This window comes from Pan troglodytes, chromosome 3 (assembly GCF_028858775.2).
Source record: "Pan troglodytes isolate AG18354 chromosome 3, NHGRI_mPanTro3-v2.0_pri, whole genome shotgun sequence".
Lineage (NCBI taxonomy): Eukaryota > Metazoa > Chordata > Mammalia > Primates > Hominidae > Pan > Pan troglodytes.
Genome location: NC_072401.2, coordinates 187,671,513 through 187,677,166, shown reverse-complemented (window position 1 = coordinate 187,677,166; position 5,654 = coordinate 187,671,513).

Genomic DNA, 5,654 nt, shown 5'->3' with positions numbered 1-5,654 from the left:
TATATTCTGTAGAGAACCCCCTTTCCCTTACCACATCTTTTCCCTGATCCAGGAGAGAATTAACTAAAGTCTGGCACCTTTTTAAGTCTGGTAACAAACATTTACAATCTGTTCTCTCTGAAGCCTGCCACCTGGAGGCCTCGTCTGGATAAGAAGAAGCTTGGTCTCCACAACCCCTTGTCTTAACCCAGACACTCCTTTCTACTGATTCCAGCTCTTTAGATAATAACCGGACTCTTTCAACCAACTGCCAATCAGAAAATCTTCAAATCCACTTCTTCTGCCCCTGCCAATGTGAGTTGTTCTGCCTTTCTGGACTGAACCAACGTGAACCTTACGTGTATTGATTGATGTCTCATGTGTCCCTAAAATGTACAAAACCGAGCTGCAGCCTGACCACCTTAGGCACGGGACCTCGGGAGACAGTTCCTGGGGCCATGGTCACTCATATTTGGCTCAGAATAACTCTCTTCAAACATTCTATAGCATTTGACTCTTTTTGTTGATGATAAGATTATCACTATGATCTCGGTGTCATTTCACAATCTCCTTTTGCCTCCTACAGTGCTATCCCATCAGTAAAATAGAACATGCAGACGCTGGCTAAGTTTAACTGTGGCTGGGTAGCAAACTCACTCACATCACAGTCTCATGGATTAAACACACGTGACTTCTCAATTTCTCTACAAGTGATCACATCTCACTCCTGAGCCTGAACCTGCCAGCGTTAGGAATGGGGCAGGACTGCGAATCAAGATTTTGTTCAACCGAATTTATTAATTTAAAATCTCTTCTTCAGTAAGTGCTCCGTTTCCTCAATGCTTGGTTGCCCACATTGCCTCTCTCTCCTCTTTCCACCATCTCTCAGCACAAAGGGAACAGAACAACAGTTTGCTCCCCTCCCATCCATTGCATCCTCCTCCTGCTCTACAGCAGCGGGGGTCTCCTGGCCATGCCCTCCAGGCACAAAGGCAGCCCACCTCCCATCCTGGGCCAATCATGTGATCACAGACCTCCAGGCTGAGTTCCGCATATGCTTAAGAGATTCATAAAATTCTCTCTTCTCTCTCTCTTCCTCACTTTTGCTCACTCTTATTCTTTCACTTTTCCTTGCTCTCATCCTCTCTCCAAAGTCTAGCCTATGGTCTTACTGTCTTGCTGCAGACAGCAACAAAAATCAGGTTTGACTGTCCAAGCATATACCTGTAAACTGGAAGAGCAGGAAGCCACTTTTCCCTTGTAGGGGAGGGAAGACAACCCCCCTGCTCTCTGAAGGTTTGATAACTGAGTCTATGAAATACGCAGACAGTAGGCAGATGAGTGGGAGAAAAGGCAAACACATGTATTATATGCACAGGGGCAGCCCAGGGAAGAAAAGTGAGTGCCCAAACCCAGTGTGGTCTGGAAGCCCACAAACCTCTTCCCAGGGAAAGAGGGGAGGTGCGGGAAGCCTGGGGTGAGCGAATGACCTGGGGAAAGGTGAATGGGTGATGCCTGTGACTGAGTCTGCCTGGATGTCCTGTGGACCCCAAGTCTCTCCTGGATAATCCTCCCAGGTTGATGAGATTCCCAGGGAGGAGATGCATGACAATTGAGCTCCTGTTGGAGAGTTGGGTTTTTAGGTGGATAGGCAGATTCAGAGAAAGCCCCTCCCTGCATTGCTGCTCCTCCAGTGCCCTCCATTTGAAGCAATCAGTATATTTTGCGGTCGCATTTCCTGAACCCTTTTACTCTTGGAGCACTGCAACCCACAGCTTCAATGACTGGGACACCCAGAGCATGAAGATTTACGGGAAATGGAAAAATATGCCTTCAAGTACATCTCAAAAGACACTGTGCTCATTATGAACCAGCTACAATATGAAGGGAGATGAGCATAAGGAGTTCTCTTTTTCCTCCCCTTCCTCCTTCGTGAATAGCCTCAAATTTCATTAAAAAATGTCTGAGAGATGTGAGTTTATCCAAATGACACAGCTGTAGGAGGGGAGGTCATTAGGAAGAAGTTCCATGGAAAAGAGGAAAATGAAAGCTGATTGTTACCAATAAATTAGAGTAATTTTCTTAATTTGCTGTCCCTTTGCTTGCTTGTTCATTGCTGGCGTGCCTTATGAAATAAGAAAATCTGACAATTAGTCACTTGGAAGGAGCATGTCTCCACGCCAAGTCCAGGTCTCTCTGCGGCACCAGGGGATTTACTGTTCTCCCTGGGTAGCCAGAAAAGAGCTGAGCAGCCCTCATCTTTGTTCCCACTGGCAGCCTGAGAGGCAGCCTGCAGCAGCCTCCTGCTGTGACCTTTGGGGTGGGGCTGGGAGACAGCGTCTTCATGACTGACCCCATGTCAATCCCTTCCTGGCAAGGGAAGAGGGAAGGCGTACAGGGGCTCTGGAGCCAAGGGAGGGGGGACACCAACAGAATGAGCAAGTCAAACACACACAGCATTACATTCTTCTCGTGCTAAACCCAAGAAAAATCTCCCAGCTCTCACAATGCTCCTTGCTAATCTCCCTTTCTGGCTATTATTCAGCTACTGTGAATCCTTCTCAAGCTTCCAGCTTCCTTTTAGCTGTAGAAAGAGAATGAAAAAAATGTACCCTAAGACCTTGGATTTTTTTTTTTCCTTTTCTGTTGCCAGTGAATCTGTTTGAAAAGCAGCTGGCGCAGGCTGTAGCACTATGTGCCAGCGCTAATGGAGACACTCCAGGCACAGCCAAACATGGGCTTCGTGCAGGCGTGCACTCCCAGGAGGGTGACCTGCCAGTGACACATGTCTCAGATGTGCACTCCTAGGAGGGTGACCTGCCAGTGACACATGTTTCAGACGTGCACTCCCAGGAGGGTGACCTGCCAGTGACACATGTTTCAGACCCAAAGAGGGAGTTTGGAACATTGGAACTATTTCCCCTCTTTATTTTTTTTGGAAGGTCACATACATTTTAAGAGTTCCATGATCAAAATTGCTGCTTCCAAGCAAGTTAACTAGAGCAGACCTCATCTCATCCCCTCCCCGCATTTCCTTTTGGGAAATTCAGGAAGTTGAGTATAAACATGTCTGGACATCTAAGTATTTATTTTTCCATAGAAAGGGCAGTCTTGCTTTTGTTTTGTTCTTACCCAGTTCTTAAAGGGCCTGATCATTTATTCAGCAATATGTATCAAGTGCCAACCATATACTAAACACTGTGGTTTAGAGTGAGGATACCCCAAGGACGAGGTGGACAAAGTGCAAGGCGTGAGTGTTACTGGCAAAACCAAACTCTGTAAAACAGCTGAAGAGGTTTATTCTGCACCAATAGGAGTGGCCATGACTCAGAGAACAGTCTCAAGGGGTCCTGACAGAGGCTGTCTGAGGTGGTCGGGTTATGGCTTGGTTGTATAGATTTTAGGGAGAAAGAAGTTACAGACAAAGACATAAATCAGTACATGTACAGTGTACATTGGTTCTGCCTGGAAAGGTGGGATATCTCAAAGGTGAGACGTGGGGGGCTTATAAGTCATAAGTAGATTCAAAGATTTTCTGATTGGCAATTGTTTGAAACAGTTAAGCTTTGTCTAAAGGCTTGAAGTTGGTAGAAAGAAATGCTTGGATTCACATAAGGGGAGTTGTGGAAGGCAAGGTCCTTGTTATGTAGATGAAGCCTCCAGGTAGCAGCCTTCAGAGAGAATAGATACTGAATGTCTCTTTTCAGAACTTAACAGGTGTCAGACTCTGTTTTTTTTTTTTTTTGAGACAGAGTCTCACTCTGTCGCCCAGGCTGGAGTGCAGTGGCGCGATCTCGGCTCACCGCAAGCTCCGCCTCCCGGGTTCACGCCATTCTCCTGCCTCAGCCTCCCGAGTAGCTGAAACTACAGGCGCCCACCACCACGCCCAGCGAATTTTTTGTATTTTTAGTAGAGACGGGATTTCACTGTGTTAGCCAGGATGGTCTTGATATCCTGACCTTGTAATCTGCCTGCCTCAGCCTCCCAAAGTGCTGGGATTACAGGCGTAAGCCACCATGCCCAGCCAGGTGTCAGACTCTTAGTTAATCTCTCCTAGATCGGGAAAGGCCAGGCTGCATGAATGAAGATTCTCTACAAACTTCCTCCATGAAAGATGGCTTTGAAGGGCCATTTCAAAATATGTCAATGAAATATATTTTAAGGTAAAATACACTTGATTTCCTTCAGAGAGTGCTATCTGTCATATGATGCTATACCAGAGTCAGGTTGGAATTTGTTATCTTATTGCCATGGAGTCTGTTTTGTCAGTGTTATGATCTCTGTTTTCATGTTAATGCTGGTCAGTTGTACCTAAACTCCAAAGGGAGGGGGCATAGCGAGGCGTGTCTGACATCCCTTCCCATTGTGGTGGGGAATTCAGTTTTTCAGGCTTCTCTGGTGTATTAGTTTGTTTTGCATTGCTATAAAGGGATACCTGAGACCAGATAATTTATAAAGACAAGTTTACTTTGGCTTATAGTTCTGTAGGCTGTGTAGGAAGTGTGTTGCCAGCATCTGCTTCTTGTGAGGCCTTAGGAAGCTTCCAATCATGGTGGAAGACTCAGGGGGAGCCAGCGTATCACAAGGCAAGAGAGGGAGCAAGAGAAAGAGCAGTGAGGTGAAACTGCTTTTGGAAAGATGATGACAGTGAGAGAAATCTGACATAGGTGACTCCATCTTGCTTCCGACCTCCAAGCTGTCCTTGGTCATTCCTGGATGTAAGCCAAGCTAACCTTGGGAAAAATTTAGTTTATAGTTTAACCTTAAGACAAAAATGATAACAGCCCTTCCCAAAACTGAACCACCTTTCTAGAACCAATGAAAGACCTCATGGTTAGGATTATGGGAGGGGCCTGAACCTGCTAAGAGACAGGTGTTGTTCCTACAGTCCCTAACTACTCAGGGGTCACATGGCCAGGGGTCACAAGATTTGAGACCTTCTCAATTGCTCCTGTGGATGACATCACTACTGTAGAACCTAAGATGGGTTTTTTGAGATGTGTTTCAGACAGACCCCACCTGGACTCCTGACTCCTGACTCACCTGATCCTGTGGCCCCACCCAGCAGCTGACTCAGAGCACGGGGATTGTTTCCGCACCTTATGATTTCATCCCCAACCAATCGGCAGCACCCATTCCCTAACCCCCCGCCCACCAAATTGTCATAAAGACTCTAACCTCTGAGCCTTCAGAGAGACCAATTTGAATGATAGCTCCAGTTCTCCCATGTGGGCCGGCTTCGTGTCACTTAAACTCTTTCTCTACTGCAATGCTGTGGTCTCAGTGGATTGATTTTGTCTGTGCAGCCAGCAAGAAGAACCTGTCTGGCAATCACAGAGGTGCCAGGTTATTTTAGACAACCAGCTCTCCCATGAACTGATACAGCAAGAACTCACTCATTACCATGAGGATGGCACCAAGCCATTCATGAGGGATCCACCCCATGACCCAAACACCTCTCACCAGGCCCCACCTGCAACATTGGGGATCACATCAGCATGAGATTTGGAGGGGACACACATCCAAACCATATCATTTGAGGTCTCCTTGGCTCAGAAGGGATCCATTCAGTTGGTTGAGGGCTTAGAGTTTTAGTTTTTGTTTACACGAGGCATGAGTGGAACTTATAAATGAATGGGGCAGAGGAGGACATTAAATAAGTAAAAATAAACCAC